Source organism: Salmo salar, chromosome 18 (genome assembly GCF_965601325.2).
Source record: "Salmo salar chromosome 18, fSalSal1, whole genome shotgun sequence".
NCBI classification, from domain to species: Eukaryota; Metazoa; Chordata; class Actinopteri; order Salmoniformes; family Salmonidae; genus Salmo; species Salmo salar.
In genome coordinates this window covers 10415778-10433679 of record NC_138308.1, presented here as the reverse complement: position 1 = coordinate 10433679, position 17902 = coordinate 10415778, and the positions used below count along the sequence as shown (strand labels likewise).

At 42.7% G+C, this 17902-nt stretch overlaps 1 long non-coding RNA gene across 2 annotated transcripts; it reads left to right on the top strand.

Moving 5' to 3' along the window:
* Window positions 1-8081: 8081 nt before the first annotated feature.
* On the top strand, window positions 8082-17902 carry LOC106576781 (uncharacterized). Of its 2 annotated transcripts, XR_001322009.3 has the most exons (4): window positions 8082-9673; window positions 10794-10895; window positions 12268-12401; window positions 13212-17902. It is a non-coding gene; the product is annotated as an uncharacterized LOC106576781 (long non-coding RNA). The 2 variants fall into 2 exon arrangements; XR_001322012.3 differs by lacking the exon at window positions 10794-10895 and having other exon boundaries at window positions 8123-9673.

Genomic DNA, 17902 nt, shown 5'->3' with positions numbered 1-17902 from the left:
CAACCAACACAGCAGCAGGGGGGAACAAAGTTTGAGACAAATATCATACTGTAACAACTGACCAAAATAGACACACCATGAAAAAAAATTGAGTAGACACACATACATTTCAATTACAGAAACATACAAGCATCATAGATAAAAAATAAAATAAAAATCTATCATATGTACCACACCCTTTGAAGGTCGGTCGTGGTGTACTGTGAGGCGAAGCATGCCACAGTGTCAGTACTGGCTCATCCCAACCTCTCTCTCTCTGGTCCATGGGATTGAGGTATGGAGGTCTGCCAGTGGAAGGTCAGGGAGATAAGGTGGAATGGTGTTCAGCCGGGAAGATAGGGAGCTGCCGCAATTACCGCCACGTCGATGAAAAGGCCTTTAAATATCTGTCGTCCGCCCCCTGAGATGCAGGAGGGGACACCTCCCCCTCCCCCCGCTCTCTGTTCCCGAGTGAAGACCAGTACCAACCCTGGCTGGAACACATACAATGTACTGTAGATTCAAACTCACATCATTATAGGCATAGAAAGTATCTGCTCTCTCCCTCCCTCCCTCCCTCCCTCCCAACCCTCCCTCCCTCCCTCCCTCCCTCCCTCAGTCACACGCACACACACACACACAACCCTGAGTGAAGGCCAGCTCCAACCCGGAACCCTCACATACTTGTAGACACACTAGTCTTTAGCTCTTTCTCTCTCCCCGTTCCCGAGTGAAGGCCAGTGCCAACCCTGGAACACAGTGTAGATGCACACTCAAATGTAAACACATTGATACCCTTATCACTGTCTGTCTGTCACACGCACCAGTCTCACACCTTAATCTGTGATCCAAGGGGAGGAGATGCCTCAAGCGGTTTACTGGGTGAAATTTACATTTATACTGACATGGGAAAGCAGGTCTACCCCTGGAGCGTAACTAAAGCTAGGTTGGCGCTAGCCTCTCTGAAATAGGCAATTTCATGCAGATAGCAAATCCTGGGAGGCTGCAGTTTTGCAGCCATACTTTTCTGTCTTTGAGCTTCTTGTTTGAGGAAGATGTGCCACTCCCATTCCCTCAGCGAGTGGTTTTCTCTCCCCTCTCTTCTGTTTTCCCTGTCTGTAAGTGGATGTGACTTGTTGTAGGACAAATGCCGCATTGGCTCTTTTGCTATTTTCTTGTGGTCTGCTTTGAATCTGTCAGATGAGATCGCATTATGTGGCGTCCCAATTAGAATCTACATGTGCAAGATGTTTTGATTTACCCTTGAATAAGGAGCTCTGTCCTCTGTCTCTCTAGCGCTGACTCGCACACGTTTTCTCTGTTCGGTTACGTTCTCTTTCCCTCTCGCCATTTCTCTCTATCTCTCTTTGCATCTCTCTCTCTCTCTCTTTCTGTGTGTTTCGCTGTCTCTTCGCTTTTAGCAAAAAACTCTGATGAGAGTGTCATTAAAACTTGCCCCGTAAATATTTAATCCAAACTGCTTTTGAAGCATTTTTTCGTTGGTGATAAATTCGGCATTCTAATGTAAATTGATGTAAAATTAGAAATATGCTCACTGGAGCATGGCCTAAGTCTTCCCTGTTTAGGATGAACACATTCCTCTAGCACCTCATTTGTTTTGCCAGCGCTCACATGCTTAGTGGAAGGCGTACATAGCATGAACTCTCCCTCTAATAATTTACTTATCTATTAAACATTCTCTGGGGAAATGTTATGTCTCAGACAGCTATAGGGAAGAGGGGGAGGGGTCTCCCCAACACCAACATCATATGCTAATAAAAACAGTTCATAATTAGTTGTAAACCCATTCTAAGGGGCTATGGGAAAATCCAGATGGCAGCTAAATGTAAAAAAATGGGCACATATCTGCAAACTCTCAAGGCATTTGGTTTAGTGTGGTGAGATGAGCATTGCTTTTGACACTCGCCATTTGGTGCATGTGACATACATGTACTGTAGAAGCCATAAGGGGTCAGAATTGGGCACAAACAACAATGTAATGCTGCCCGATGGGTATAAAGGGGTCTTAGCTAATGCAGTCAGATCAGCTGTTGAGTGGATGGTGCTTAGAGGTTCCAGCAGAGCAAGGTACCATCCTTTCCAGCATAGAGACTCAAACACAGAGATGGCACTCAGCCCTGGAAGTAACCAATTACACCATACATCAGGTGGCTGATGCAACTCCCATCGCTGTGACATTAAAAAAGGACATTAGTGGTGCATCACAGGCCCATTTCCTCTGGGAGAGAGAGAGAGAGATGGTCTGGGCTTGGATTAGACTGGCAGCAGGAGGTCAGAGCAACACTGGCAGAGGAGAGATAGTGTCAGTCTCCTGATGGAAAGGAATGTGTGTGTGTGTGTGTGTGTGTGTGTGTGTGTGTGTGTGTGTGTGTGTGTGTGTGTGTGTGTGTGTGTGTGTGTGTGTGTGTGTGTGTGTATACGTGCCTGCGTACGAGTAATGCTGTGCATGTGCGCGCGCAGTGAAGTTGTGGAGGATAGAGACGATAATATAAATCACTCCCTGAGGCTCGAAGCACGTGATACTCATCTAACCCCCTCCGAATCGAAACTAGCATTTAACAGCCGTTAAACAGGATAAGAGTGGCAAGAGTCAAGGAGCTCTGGGCCTTAATGCTGCCATCCTTCTTGACTCAATCCCCATGGCATGCAGTGAGGATCATAGCGACTGAGTTGGGTCTTTTCAAACAATATGCTGATGCTCTAGTAGTACATCAATGGTAGGTATCGTAATGGGTACAGTAATGGTAGGTATTGTAATGGGTACAGCAATGGGATGTATTGTAATGGGTACAGCGATGGTTGGTATTGTAATGGGTACAGCAATGGGAAGTACAGCATTGGGTACATTAATGGGAGATACAGCAAGGATTACAGTAACGGCAGGTACAGCAATGGGTACAGCCATGGTAGGTATAGCAATGGGTACAGCAATGGGAGGTATTGCAATGGGTAGAGGTGATTATTTATGCAAGCGAGCAGGACCTAAGCTATGTCAGAGAGCTAAATCATTGATTGCTTGGGCCAACAGGAACAAGCAGGAAAATCAATCAACAACAGTCAATGGCACCAAACCCCTGATCTTTTCTATCTTCATAAAAAGTAGTTGTGATTCTTCTGATGTTTGCTAACAGTCGGTAAATGCACCAATAGAGGTCTGTGGGGTTTTCTCCATCTTTATCTGTCTGCTTTGAAGGACAATGAAAACAAATGATTAGTGGAAAGGCTTTCTCCCCCTCTGTGCATTCATGTACAGTAAATGGCCTTGTTAATACTTCACCAGTGGTTTACTAGGTTGGCCCCATGCCAACCCTTCTGAAAATGGGAGGACTCAAAGTGTGCCCTCTCCTCTGATGCTAATCTAGGCCATGCGGAGGCTGTGCAGTCGCGGGGCAGAGATGAAATAGAGCCGTAGGTAACAGGGCTCGCTAAGGAGTGGAATGACAGCAGCTGGTTTAGGTTAGGGCTGTCAGATCATACACCTCCGCGTAGAACCTCCAGTACCTGTCGTCATCATCGCTATCCCTCTACCTGACCTTGAACTATGACATCAGCATAGACATGAACAGGTCTCTCTTGCAAAAGAGATGTTACCTCAATAGGAATAACCAATATAAATCAAGGTTAAAAGACTGTGATGTTTGCGACAGCATCACTTTTTCACAATGCTGCCACAGCATCAAGGCTTGAATAGCATTTACATAATTGTGATAAGGGATGTAGAATTGATTACTGCTTACAGCGTTTAACTGTCATTTTCAGATGCTAAACAGATCAGGCATCCATATATTGAGTCCAGGACAGGTCCTTCGGGAATATCATTCATCTTCTTCTTCTTCGTGTTCTCCATTATCAGCAGCATCAATTTAGCTATCGTTCAAAGAAAATGGCACCTATTTTATGATCCTTTATATGAAGCACATACAGTGCTGCTGTTGGAGTGGGGTTGGCCATGGGACACATATTGATCAGGTGGGGAGGGGGAAGGGCAGGAGGAGTGCGGATGAATGAGCAGGGGCCATGGTAATGCTTCACCAGATCGATTAAAGAGATGTGCATTTGTGCCATAGGAGCACACCAATAAATCCCCCATCCCAACTGGTCGCTATAGACCTTTTAATGGCTTTTTGAGGCGGAGCGGAAGTCAACCCTGGAACCCCAAATAACTTCTAGTGTGTTTGTAAACAACAGCTGTTTGTAAACAAAAGCAAGTTAACTTAGTTGTTTTAGTATTCACGGGTGGGATGGTCCTCACGACCGGGGACAAATCAGTTTTTTTTTTTACTATCCGTGCTGTATTGCTTGCATGGATAGTAACGTTCGTTAGCAGCAGGAGGTGGTGCCGCCTGGATCATGTGTAACACACGGGTAAGTTGTTTATCAAGTTAACCATCTAATCTAGGTAACGTCAGCTGGCTAGCTAACTACAGTCGTGGCCAAAAGTTTTGAGAATGACACAAATATTAATTTCCACAAAGATTGCTGCTTCAGTGTCTTTAGATATTTTTGTCAGTTACTATGGAATACTGAAGTATAATTACAAGCATTTCAAGTGTCAAAGGCTTTTATTGACAATTACATGAAGTTGATGCAAAGAGTCAATATTTGCAGTGTTGACCCTTCTTTTTCAAGACCTCTGCAATCCGCCCTGGCATACTGTCAATTAACTTCTGGGCCACATCCTGACTGATGGCAGCCCATTCTTGTATAATCAATGCTTGGAGTTGGTCAGAATTTGTGGGTTTTTGTTTGTCCACCCGCCTCTTGAGGATTGACCACAAGTTCTCAATGGGATTAAGGTCTGGGGAGTTTCCTGGCCATGGACCCAAAATATTGATGTTTTGTTCCCCGAGCCACTTAGTTATCACTTTTGCCTTATGGCTAGGTACTCCATCATGCTGGAAAAGGCATTGTTCGTCACCAAACTGTTCCTGGATGGTTGGGAGAAGTTGCTTTCGGAGGATGTGTTGGTACCATTCTTTATTCATGGATGTGTTCTTAGGCAAAATTGTGAGTGAGCCCACTCCCTTGGCTGAGAAGCAACCCCACACATGAATGGTCTCAGGATGCTTTACTGTTGGCATGACACAGGACTGATGGTAGCGCTCACCTTGTCTTCTCCGGACAAGCTTTTTTCCAGATGCCCCAAACAATCGGAAAGGGGATTCATCAGAGAAAATGACTTTATCCTAGTCCTCAGCAGTCCAATCCCTGTACCTTTTGCAGAATATCAGTCTGTCCCTGATGTTTTTCCTGGAGAGAAGAGGCTTCTTTGCTGCCCTTCTTGACACCAGGCTATCCTCCAAAAGTCTTCGCCTCACTGTGCGTGCAGATGCACTCACACCTGCCTGCTGCCATTCCTGAGCAAGCTCTGTACTGGTGGTGCCCCGATCCCGCAGCTGAATCAGCTTTAGGAGATGGTCCTGACGCTTGCTGGACTTCCTTGGGCGCCCTGAAGCTTTCTTCACAACAATTGAACCGCTCTCCTTGAAGTTCTTGATGATCAGATAAATGGTTGATTTAGGTGCAATCTTACTGGCAGTAATATCCTTGCCTGTGAAGCCCTTTTTGTGCAAAGCAATGATGACGGCACGTGTTTCCTTGCAGGTAACCATGTTTGACAGAGGAAGAACAATGATTCCAAGCACCACCCTCCTTTTGAAGCTTCCAGTCTGTTATTCGAACTCAATCAGCATGACAGAGTGATCTCCAGCCTTGTCCTCATCAACACTCACACCTGTGTTAACGAGAGAATCACTGACATGATGTCAGCTGGTCCTTTTGTGGCAGGGCTGAAATGCAGTGGAAATGTTTTTTGGGGATTCAGTTCATTTGCATGGCAAAGAGGGACGTTGCAATTAATTGCAATTCATCTGATCACTCTTCATAACATTCTGGAGTATATGCAAATTGCCATCATACAAACTGAGGCAGCAGACTTTGAAAATTAATATTTGTGTCATTCTCAAAACTTTTGGCCACGACTGTACATATAAATAGGATAGGCAGCCATCCAATAATTGTTATTTTAATGACACAAATATTAGCTTGATCTGCAAAAAACAACGTTAGCTACCTAGCTAGTAGCTAAGCTAGCTATCTAATGAACAGATTTCCAGACCCAAAGAGAGAACTATGGCGATACAAAAATATAATTGCAATGAAATATCAAATGTCATAACACTTATGAATAATGAAGCAAGTCCTGGTCTAATTTCTTTGTTTCCTAACCTCAGATACAGAGACCTGTGAAAGCTGCTAAACCCTGTCTGCGAATGAAGGTCCCAAAGAAAGTCCTGGAGAGACTCAAGTATATATCTCTCCAATGGGTTATAGGTAGCCTGTATGCTATTGTTTAACTTTTAGAATTGGTTGTAGGACTACAAAAATAATGTTAAAAGTAACAATGCATACACCTAGAACATGCATGCTCAACTTTGCTCATAGAACTACTGGCTGTGCATGTTTCTGTTCCAGCCCTGACATTCTGCTTATTATTTGTATTAGACACTATTCATTTAACTATTCAATCATCTCTTGTATGACATGAAATAAAGTGTTGATTCTTTTAATTATGTACAGTGTCTTTTTTGGTCATTGAATATTCCCTGTTTGTCTGTTTTATTTGGTTGTCACTCACTCTCATATCAAATCAAATTGTGTTGGTCACATACACATATTTAGCAGATGTTATTGCGAGTGTAGTGAAATGCTCCAACAGTGCAGTAATACTGTCTTATGATATTGCACAGATTTGCAGCTGAAGCTGATGTCCTTGATCGTTGGTGTGGGTCTAACAATCCCTGTATGGCTGACGTAGAACGCAACCCCTGTCCACAACAGCACTTCATACCCACAAAGCAGCATCCATTATCCAACCAAAACTATTATCTGGGTTGGGCTAGGATAACAGCACTTTAGGTCTCAGGGTGGGTGACATCACCACAAGCAAGCTACAAGGGCTTTGTCTCAATTTGTCTTTCCTGAATTGCTCGCAACCTATCTCCTCACTTGTATTGTATCACAACTGTATTGGAGGAGAAGGTACAAGGTCCCTCCCCTCTGACTTTCTCCAATGGGTTATGGGTTTTGAAAAGGAGGCGATGAGAGGAATCGAGGAAGAATTAAGAGCACTCACCTGTCAACTAGCTCCCATGTGCTACACACTCACTCCTCTGCTACACTCACTGACCTTCTTCTCTCTGCAGACTGTGAACTCAGTCACTCTAGCACCCACATAATTAATTTGGTGGGTATGTAATTCTGCTACATTGACTCAAATCATACAGTCGTCGGCTGAGTTATACAGTCAGTGAGGTAGGAGGAGGTGAAAGGGGTGTGACAGTAGCAGAATTTGCTACAGGTGAGTTCTAGTACCCACTGTGATGTGATGTCATCCCCCTAAAACTTGAAGTATTGTCTCCTCCTGTCTATCATTAATATCTATATTTTAATACTGTAAGCATCTCCAGTGCGGGAGGATCTCCTCCTGCAGAGCCTTTACTGTGGACACTCTCCAGGGTATTTTTCTTTTGCCTCCACTATCCATGCTATACCCTCTTGGTTCTAATGCTTACAGTGGATGAGAGATTATTTATGGCATCCATGCCCAATATAGACATATGATGGGATTAGTATTGGCCTCGTGGGCATGTCCAATGCACTTGTACATATGGTTTGTCATTTCTATACTGAAACAGGATTAGCAAATCATCACACATTGTTTGCATTTTGTTGAGATATTTTCTCCATTTGAAAGTATCCTATTAGAAAAATAGGAAAAGCACTCACACATCTGAGATTACTTGTGTGTTGGAATCATTTGCTAATAACTTGAAATAAAAGAAAAGGCTGATACTGGCATTTTTCTTTTTCATTATACAATTAATGAGGATAACCATGTTGAAGGATACCAGATTTAACTTCTACAGCTACTGTACATGCTGTCATGAAATGGATTAGTTCAAGCCCTACCCTTATACAGACCTTAAGGATGACATGCACAGGAGACTATCACGGCTCAGGATATGACCCAGATGCAGACACAGGAGGTGGATAGTACAGTTCTCCAATTATTATTTATAAACACAAGGCAGACAAGGGCAGGTCGAGGACAGGCAGGTGTTCGTGATCAGGTCAGAGTAAGTCAGGTACAGGACGGCAGGCAGGTTCGGGGTCAAGGCAGGCAGAGGTTCGTAATTATGTCAGAGGACGGAAACAGGAGACAAAGGGCTGTGAGACATGGGTTTAATTCTGGACACATGAAAAGTGGGATGTATATGGAGTGTACGGGGCAACAGAAGACGAACAGCAGAGGGGGAAAGGGCCAATAAATCGGGGTGATAGTTTGCAGGACTCTATCCAGAGGGGCAGATCCCGAGTGGACAGCCATATCCTCTGCCCAAGACGGTAGCGGGAGCAGGGGTCCGGTGGCAGTCCGCCTGTCGTTGGTACCTGGAGGTGGTCTTGAGAAGAGCGGCCCGGGCTCTCTTCCATGTACGGCGACAGCGATGGACGAACACCTGGGCAGAAGGCATATTCCACCAACACGAGTTGCTGGCTCCATGTGGTGGGATTAGTGGAGACGAGGCAGTGAAGACTTGTCTCCAGGTCCTGATTGGCTCGCTCCGACTGGCCATTGGAATGGGGATGAAAACCAGAGGACAGGCTGGCCCACGACCCATTAAGGATGCAGAACACCTTCCAGAACTGGGATGAGAACTGGGGACCACGATTGGAGACCAGATCAAACGGCAGTCCATGGATCCGGAAGATGTGCTGCACCATGAGCTGGGCCGTCTCTTTAGCTGAGGGCAACTTAGGAAGGGGAATAAAATGGGCGGCTTTGGAAAACCGGTCTATCACCGTAAGGATGGTGGTGTTGCCATCATCCTACATTCATCAGCTACATTTAGTTTAGTTATATTGTTGGCTGCCGTAAGAGAAATCCATCGATCTATCTGGCTAACAAGGTAAGCTGATCGTTCTCTACCTTCACATAATACTAGCTCTGTGGTTATTTGCTGTGCTAAGTTAGCCAAATGTAGCTAACACCAGCACCTGAGCAAACGGGAAATAAATGTTGTCTGATGATTTTGTTTAGTGGATCTGGTAGCAATAATTCAATTTGTGTATATAACTTGTTTGTTCAGTTTTTTGGTTGGATCAAGAAATATAAACGTGTCAGTGCATATTTTGTGCTAGCTAGACAACTAACTAGCTAGCTACCAATTATGGCATGCTGCAGCGCCAGATCTGACTGCCTACGGAATCTGACTGACGGTCGTGCCGATCTGCATCACTGACAAACATTTTGGAAGTTGATTCGCTGCTTCTCTCCCATAACACCACCCCATAGTTACTGTTGCTATGACGAATCCGTGCGAGAGAAGGTGTCCGGGGAGAATCCGGCAAGGTGTTGCAAACTAGTTGATGGCTAGTACACCCAGCTAGGTTAGATAATCTAGCGCGCTGGATATGGTGAGAGGCAACAGTGTGTTCTGCTAACTAGCTAGCAACCCGTTTTTTACTGTATAAATTAGCTTGATTTGGTTTGTATTTATTTTACTTTTCCATTTTGAATAAAGAAGACTCGGTGGCTACTGGCTAGCTCGCACTGGCTCCTAGCCTTGGTAGCTACATTAACAACAAAGAAGACATCAACGAAGACTCCTAGGTAAGTGTCTTTTTTGTCTTGTAATTTCACATTTGGGAGGTGCATTGAAACAGTCAGCTAGTCTGCCAGGACGCTAGACTAGCCATGGTTATATATATATATATATTATCATAGCCAGCTAGTAAGTTATGATGCACGGAAGTTACTAGAGGTAGGGTTTCCATCTTTTGGCCAATAGGTACAATAATGTTAATTGTGAAGATAATCCTCTATCCGTCTCTGTTCAAAATTTATTGGAGTTTTTCCCCTTGTATGATGGTCATAATTAAGGCGCCTAAATCAATGGAGGCCAGAGAAAAAATGTGGCCATAAATCAGGAAAATAGCATCATGACTGCTAGGCGGGATGCTGTGTGCGGGAATTAAGGCTACTGGACAGGTTTACCGTTGAACTCGCCATCTTTCTTTTCAAATCCGTGTGACATAAAACAATATATAAGTAAAGTAGATGTCGATTTTGAGATATGACATGTAGTATTTTCATATTTTAGTATATTCTGTTCATATTAATGGGGAGTTCCTGTTCTTAAAAAAAGAAAAAAACTAGATAATCTCACGAATTTTTTTACGGAGCACTGAGTACTCCCAAATGTTTTCTTTTCAAAGTCTTTTACATTAATTCAGCTTGTGTCGTGCTAATCTTTCTAGTTGCGACCCACAGAAACAACTTGGATGACACGACCACAAATGTAAAATCCTCAAAAGGTTTGGCGATAAAGCTGCTCTGTCAACAGATCTCGGTGCTTAATTATCGGCTGTACAATATTCGGTTATGAAATCCGACTTTTTGATATATAATGTTAATGATATGTTAGAGAAAGACGCCACTAAGATACAGAAGAATCATATTTGTCTTGGTAAAATGTATTTTATGTCATCACCAAAGCACGTTTTCATCTACAGTGGGCAGAGTGGGCTCACACCCTACTAGAGGGGATAACTATGGTAAGGGAATTGTTTGAAATGTCATCATGCTATATATTGTACATGTACAATAGAACATTTTGTTTTACATTTGTTTATTTTCCCCCCCAGATCTCACAGTGAGTTAGTGTATGTGTGTGTCCGTCTGTCTGTCTGTCTGTCCGTTTGCTTGCCTGTCTGTCTTTCTGTTTGTTTAGGAGTTTCAAACAACACTTGAGGGCATGTTCACTGAGCAATGAGTGGATGTAGGAGGAGCTCATCCTCATGAAGTTAATCTACAGTATAACAGGTGATACACTGTAGGTATCCCATATTAGGAGTGGTGTAAAGTACTTAGGTAAAATCATTTAAAGTAATACTTAAGTCGTTTTTGTGGGTATCTTTACTATTTATATTTTTGACTACTTTTACTTTACTACATTCCTAAAGAAAACTATGTACTTTTTACTCCATACATTTTCCCTGACACCCAAAAGTACTTGTTACATTTTCAATGCTTAGCAGGACAGGAAAATGGGCCAATTCACAGATTTATCAAGGTAATACGCGATCATCCCTACTGACTCTGATCTAGCAGACTCACTAAACACAAATGCATCTTTTGTAAATGATGTTGGAGTGTGCCCCTGGCCATTTGTAAATTTTTTAAACAAAAAATGGTGCTGTCTGCTTTGCTTAATATAACACATTTGAAATTATTTATACTTTTACTTTTGATACTTAAGTATATTTTAGCAATTACATTTTCTTTTGATACTTAAGTATATTTAAAATCAAATACTTTTAGACTTTTACTCAAGTGGTATTTTACTGGATGACTTTCACTTTTACTTGAGTAACTTTCTATTCAGGTATCTACACTTTTACTCAGACATGACAATTGGGTACTTGTTCCACCACTGCATATTAGGTACTACTGATTGGATGGATAGATAGGTGGAGGGATTGCAAGCATACAGGTAGATACTGTACTGTATCTAACTCTTATGTTTCCAAGTCAGTGCAAGTCATTACTTGGCACTGATTGTGAATCCAAAGACGCATCATGTGTCACACACTGTGGACAGACTGCGTTTGAAGTACCCTTTCTCCTCATAAGCAGTACTCAAATGAGTTGGACCTAAAAGTCATATTGCTGAGTTGCGTCCCGATTCTCTTCCTTCTGCCAAAGTGTATACTTGTATACTTTTTTTGCATGGATTTGCCATGGAAATGCCATTCTTTCCATGCTTACACCAACCCTATGCTTTTACATTCATGATGAGAAGTTCACACTTAGGGAGAAGGGTGGAGAATTGAGACGTACTTTAGCCCTTGTGTGCTCTCTCAACCACCTCTACGCCCAGTACTATACTAAAGGCTACAGCAATATTACAAGATAAGGGCTGTCGACGGCATTAAATAAAATTGAATTATACTCATATCATAGTCCCATCCTCCCCCACTGAGTTCTTCTGTGACATTTTGTTTGTTGCAAGTCAAGCTTTTGTTGTCCCCCACGATGAAATCGGAGGGGAATGTGGATCTGTCTCCGTCCGTTCATACATTCGTCACACGCAGTATCTCAGACAGCACTGTCCCGATTTAATGATGCGTCTTGCCATAGCTATCCGGAATTTACAAAATTACACTAATTGACCCAACTAATCTATTTTGTATTCAAACCATCAGGAAACTCTGATAAGGTAGTGGTTCAGCTGAACAATGGCATTGCTGTGTGTGGACAACCCCAGTAGCTCCTCCAGCAGATGCTGCCCCCTCCTGTCTTCCAGATGCTGCTGACCAAGCTGCCCACCATCAAACAGGTGAGGATGCTCTCCCATAGGAAGCAAGGGCTGGAGTGGCAACCAGTCCATTCTTTTTAAGCCCATGAGGGTGATTGTATGAGTGCTTACTTCAACTCAGGGGTAAAGGGTAGGCTTGTGTCCTGATTGTCCACCCTTCTCCCAAAGTTTAAGGGCGGCAGGGTAGCCTAGTGGTTAGAGCATTGGACTAGTAACCGAAAGGTTGCAAGTTTGAATCCCCGAGCTGACAAGGTACAAATCTGTCGTTCTGCCCCTGAACAAGGCAGTTAACCCACTGTTCCTAGGCCGTCATTGAAAATAAGAATTTGTTCTTAACTGACTTGCCTAGTTAAATAAAGGTAAAATAAAAAAAAGTGTGCATTGTTATGGATTTGACAACAATGGAAACTCCCTCTATAGCCAATGATTACACCAATCCAATGTTTATAAATCTATGATGGGGGAGAAGGGTGGTGAATCGGGATGCAGATAGTCTCATTCCCTCACTTCATTTGCCTTTGACCACCTTAGTGCATTAGACTGACTTCTTCTGGAATAGCTGTGACAATAGTGTTTAGTCTAGTTCACTGTTCCTCACTCTTGCTCTAATGGGCAATAGTGTGTTGTCATCCCTACCTGTGCTGTAACTACTCAATAAGATCATACTTGGCTAAATTTAGTGAATTAATGGTTGGAGCGTACAGTGAACAATAAAAAAGAAGTAGGGTATTTAAATTGTGACTAGTGCAATTGCCTGAGTTGTACATTGGTAATCTGTTTTAGGTTTCCACACATGCTAACCGTTGCATAATTTCTGCTCCTTTTTCACAGGTGGTTCCTGGCTGATGATCTGTCTCCATAACTGAGAAAAACCGAGGAGGAATATCACTTTGTCTCCAATATTACAGTCGTGGCCAAAAGTTTTGAGAATGACACAAAAAGCTATTTTTGTCAGATGTTACTATGGAATACTGAAGTATAATTACAAGCATTTCATAAGTGTCAAAGGCTTTTATTGACAATTACATGAAGTTGATGCAAAGAGTCAATATTTGCCGTGTTGACCCTTCTTTTTCACGACCTCTGCAATCTGCCCTGGCATACTGTCAATTAACTTCTGGGCCACATCCTGACTGATGGCAGCCCATTCTTGCATAATCAATGCGTGGAGTTTGTCAGAATTTGTGGGTTTTTGTTTGTCCACCCGCCTCTTGAGGATTGACCACAAGTTCTCAATGCGATTAAGGTCTGGGGAGTTTCCTGGTCATGGACCCAAAATATCGATGTTTTGTTCCCCGAGCCACTTAGTTATCACTTTTGCATTATGGCAAGGTGCTCCATCATGCTGGAAAAGGCATTGTTCGTCACCAAACTGTTCCTGGATGGTTGGGAGAAGTTGCTCTCGGAGGATGTGTTGGTACCATTCTTTATTCATTGCTGTGTTCTTAGGCAAAATTGTGAGTGAGCCCACTCCTTTGGCTGAGAAGCAACCCCACACATGAATGGTCTCAAGATGCTTTACTGTTGGCATGACACAGGACTGATGGTAGCTGGAGAGAAGTGCCTTCTTTGCTGCCCTTCTTGACACCAGGCCATCCTCCAAAAGTCTTTGCCTCACTGTGCGTGCAGATGCACTCACACCTGCCTGCTGCCATTCCTGAGCAAGCTCTGTACTGGTGGTGCCCCGATCCCGCAGCTGAATCAACTTTAGGAGACGGTCCTGGCGCTTGCTGGACTTTCTTGGGTGCCCTGAAGCTTTCTTCACAACAATTGAACCGATCACCTTGAAGTTCTTGATGATCAGATAAATGGTTGATTTAGGTGCAATATTACAGGCAGCAATATCCTTGCCTATGAAGCCCTTTTTGTGCAAAGCAATGATGACGGAACGTGTTTCCTTGCAGGTAACCAAGGTTGACAGAGGAAGAACAATGATTCCAAGCACCACCCACCTTTTGAAGCTTCCAGTCTGTTATTCCAGTCTGCCTTGTCCTCGTCAACACTCACACCTGTGTTAACGAGAGAATCACTGGCATGATGTCAGCTGGTCCTTTTGTGGCAGGGCTGAAATGCAGTGGAAATGTTTCTTGGGGATTAATTTGCTTGGCAAAGAGGGACTTTGCAATTAATTGCAATTCATCTAATCACTCTTCATAACATTCTGGAGTATATGCAAATTGCCATCATACAAACTGAGGCAGCAGACTTTGTGAAAATTAAAATTGTCTTTCTCAAAACTTTTGGCCACGACTGTTAATGATGAGGAAGAAGAGGACGGATTTATCCATTGTTGCTAAACTGTGTTCAGTCAAATTTGCAGTGCCAATTTGTTACCAGAAACAATTGTATTTATTTATTTATTTAACCTTTATTTAACTAGGCAAGTCAGTTAAGAACAAATTCTTATTTAAAATGACGGCCTACCAAATGCCTCCTGCGGGGACTGTGTTGGGATTAAAAATAAATTAAATAAAAATATAGGACACAACACACATCACGACAAGTGAGACAACACAACACTACATAAAGAGAGACCTAAGACAACAACATAGCATGGCAGCAACACATGACAACACAGCAATGGTAGCAACACAACATGACAAGAACATGGTAGCAACACAACATGGCAACAGCACAAAACAGGGTACAAACATTGGACACAGACAACAGCACAAAGGGCAAGAAGGTAGAGACAACAATACATCTACGATGTTCAATAAGGTATTCTGCAAATAGAATTACAATACAAAAATGGTCTTATTCAGTGAAGTTCTGCACATCGTATGTTGGAAACCATTACAAGAAAACCTACTTGTTTCTTGAACACTAGTGATTTTAAGGACAAGAATAACTTACCTGTAGGATCATGTCTCTATCACAGGTCACTAATAACCTAATTTGTTAGTTGTGCAAACTAATTGGTATAACATGGGCATGACAAATCAATCAACTAATTAAACAGTGCTATTGGCTATTATGTCAATCAATTTCCAGTCGACATTCTCAAGGAAAAAGTCAATATTCATAATAGCTATACCGATGACTAGCAGCTTTGACAGTATTAAGTCAAGAAACGGCTTTACTGTTTCAGAAAATATGGTGCCACAGTGCTGGAGATGCAGAGTAGGCAGGTGGGCTTCCTATCTCCTGATAACCTGAGGATGCACACTGGCAGAGATGACAACCAGCAGTATTTGTAAAGACACTCTCACCAAGGACAAACTCAGACTGTAAAGGCCAAAGGGGTCCTTCTCCCACAGTTACTGTTCCAAAATGTGTTTGACCAGAATGACTGCAGTAGGTTATGTCCATCTACTTAAAATGGTGACAATTACACACAACTTGATACTTTCCATATATGCAGAGCCGTTGATTTGTTTAAAAGGTTGTAAATGGTTTTGGTTATATTGCATTGCAGCTATCTAGCTAAATGACTACACAACTTGCTAGCTAGCCTATTAGCCTGGTAGCTAACAGAGCAAGATACTGAAGCTATTAGTTCAGAGGATACAATCAACTACTATTTTATACAGTAACAAACAAGTTGATACTGTCGCTAGTAAGCTAGCTACATATATAGCCACGGAATTAGCTGCTAGCCTGTTAGCTAACGTTAATTTGCAGCACCTCTCCCAATCCGTCCTTTTTCAGCAAACTGCTCGCACGCGTTGACTGGTTATAGCAACATTAACAGCTTCCAAAATGTTTGTGAGGCAAATCGGCGTGACGGTCAGTCAGATTCAGTAGGCAGTCAGATCTATCAATGACATGGGATGTTTACTGGGGAACCTCTTTCCCGTGCATATAGAACGTGTTATTGTTTTGACAGTTGAAAAGATCAATAGAGGTCTGGACTTATGAATGTGGCCAAGACACTAAGGGGTGCCAAACAGCTGCTCTGGATCTAGGGTGCCCTAAAAGTGAAAGAAATGGGATGCGACTAAGTACAGATGAACCCAGTGCTTGACTTGGTAGGAGCTAAGAACCAGGATCTGAAATGTTCTACTGCTTGTTCCTCTTATAGAATATTAGCTCAAAAGTATTGTGGAAGTCCTGCGCCTAAATATAAAACTGTACACACACCTAAGTCAAGCACTGGCTGAACCTATTCAGTGTTTGAGGATAAGAGCCTACCGGTACATCATTTGAAGAATCACGCCCATTTCATTTAGCACAAGTATTGGCAAATCTAAAATTCTTGTAGAATATTTTTTTCTCAATTGACTTTTCTTTCCTACTGGTTGGAAATGTGTATTTTCCCTATTCCTCCCCGTTCTGCTCTCACAGAAAGAATCTGCATGTGGTTCAAGGCAGAGCATAATTCACTGACGCACTCTGACTGTGGGCAGGCATGATGAATGCCCCCCTGCGCTGCTAAGGAAGTTAGTTTGTCATCGTTGCCAGTTAGTTCATCATCAGAGTGATGAACAGTTGTATTTGGTGCAGCCAAAGGTTTAGAGGGAAAGAATTAATATATGGTAACAGGAGGCTGTAAATATAAAGCACTTTTATCTCGCTCCACGTCTCTTAATTCTCTAGATCTGTTCAATTCAACCTGGCAAACAGTCGTTAAGGAGCATAAGATAAATACAAATTAAAGAGCACGCCATTAGACACAACAGCAGTGTGAAGGTAATGTTTATGGTAGCTTCACTTTCTGTTGATCTGCTACTCTGAAACAGTGATGGGGAGAGATCTAGTACTACAGTTTTTTTCTTGATATTTATTGGCTGCCTAACTCAAATGATTACCCTCATCAGGTTAACAAAATCAATATTCTATGATGGGATAGCCATTATGAATTTACATTTGCATCCATTAACTTCACACTGTGGACACCACAGACATATTTGACAGTGCTGTGTGTGTGTGCCAATGAGTATGTCAGTACTTGTGTGTGTTTGTCTGGGTCTCAGTGCATGTGTGTGGACTCATTCCTCCTCTCTGCTGACTGCTGCATGCCAGGGTTCAGCTGGAATCAGTCAGCTTGTCGGATCATCAAACACCCTGATGAAATCGCAGAACCTCCATTATGCCGTTTAGAAGTACGATGGGAGATGATTCATCTCGGAAGCTTTGTTCTGGGGCCTCATTATTATGTTTCTTAGCTATGTAGACAGCCGTAAGCCTCTGCCTTTCTGACATCATTTATTGATATGTTCTAGGTGTGTAGGTGGAAAGTGAGGGATGTATTTATCTTGGCCAGGTCGCAGTTGGAAATGAGAACTTGTTCACAACTGGCCTACCTGGTTAAATAAAGGTGAAATAAAATGTATGACTTGCTGTGACCCAAATGGCACCCTATTTATTTAAACATGCTCTAGGTGTGTAGGTACAAAAGTAATACACTATATACGGAATAGGATCCCATTTGTGACTTAACCTTGGTCTCCTGCTTAAAGGCACAACATTGGAGAGCCCCATGTGGCGCCATTGCGTCGGTGGCATTATATGTGCATAATAACCACTTCTTACAACCTTATACACTGTATACCCTGCCTTATAAACCTGACTTCAAAACA